Consider the following 1,227-nt stretch of genomic DNA (forward strand, 5'->3'; position numbering starts at 1 on the left):
AGGGGGTGGGGTGGATGTAAAGGGAGAAATCGTCTTTCTAGAAACCTTCAAAGTCCCATCTTCTACTGCCTAAAAATCAGGCTGCAAACACCTCAGCCCACTCTCAAGTGGAACAGTCTTCGTCAAGACCTATAGCCTTCACCTGGGATGTTTGAAAGCCAAAGAGAAATTTCAATGTAATAAGCATGAAACAACTTAACGATAGAACATAATCCTCTGTCTGAGAAACCAGATGTTTTGGCAAGTAATAAATAAAAAAAGAAGGCATTTAATAAGTACCCAAAACCTGAATGTTAATTAACTATATTATTCACTCTTGAAGAGGGAGGAAATTCTGCCTGCTGATAGGAGCATTGCAGGTGTGGCTGCTCTGTCACATATGCTTCAAGAGGTGGCAGGGAGGAGGGAGGCTGTGTCTATGCTCAGTGTTCTGACCTGTGAACATCTGAATGATTAGTAGTCTCACATTCCCTGTAAAAAGCCAGCCTGGCATACCCTGCAAGTCCCAGTGGCTCGCAGGACAGGGAGCAAGCCACACACTAGAAGGCCCTTAGCAAAAGAGAGCCCTAGATACACAACTCTGTGTATCTGTGGGTCCACTGTGGGGAAGGGTTGTACAGGCAAGGAACAAGCCCAAGATGACCAGCACATGAGGCCTGGACAGAGAGCTAGCCTGAGATGACCACCAGTCAGGCAACATGCAGGCTCATGCCCCAAACAACCCCTAACTTGCCCCTTAATGCACAAGGTGGGGACACAGCACTTCTGAGACCACTCCTGAAATAACTCCAGATACTCAGAAGCCCCAGGCACCTCGAAAAGGTACGAGTAAGTGGTGGGGAAATGAAAAAGAAAGAGAAAGAAAGTGGTGAGGGCAGAATGAAGAGAGACAGAACTGGAGACTCTAGGGTAGTGATGTGAGGAGCCAGTGATGTCACCTGGGACCATGGTGGAGTTTTGGCCTGTACTGACATTGAGGTACATGTCTGGGTTCGTAGTCCAGCATCAGGGATCTGTTACTACCAGAGGCCAGGAAGACATCTCTAGTCTGGGCTGTTGCCCAGGGACATATTGATATCTGAGGTCTCTGCAGAACTGGGCTTACCCCTAACCTGAGCGTTGTGGGAGAGCTGGCCTGGGAGCATGAGAGCCAGAGAGTTGATTCTGCCCCTAGCCAGATGCCGTACTAGGGGAGAGTGGTCTCACACATTGTGAGAATTGCAAGCA

The 1,227-nt window shown here is 48.6% G+C and overlaps 1 non-coding gene across 1 annotated transcript; it reads left to right on the top strand.

The window, feature by feature from the left end:
- The first annotated feature begins 333 nt into the window (after positions 1-333).
- LOC116085501 lies at positions 334-469 on the top strand. Its single transcript, XR_004116603.1, has one exon. It is a non-coding gene; the product is annotated as a small nucleolar RNA SNORA17 (small nucleolar RNA).
- Positions 470-1,227: the final 758 nt, after the last annotated feature.

The sequence above is a fragment of the Mastomys coucha genome, unplaced genomic scaffold, assembly GCF_008632895.1.
Source record: "Mastomys coucha isolate ucsf_1 unplaced genomic scaffold, UCSF_Mcou_1 pScaffold9, whole genome shotgun sequence".
Classification (NCBI taxonomy): Eukaryota; Metazoa; Chordata; class Mammalia; order Rodentia; family Muridae; genus Mastomys; species Mastomys coucha.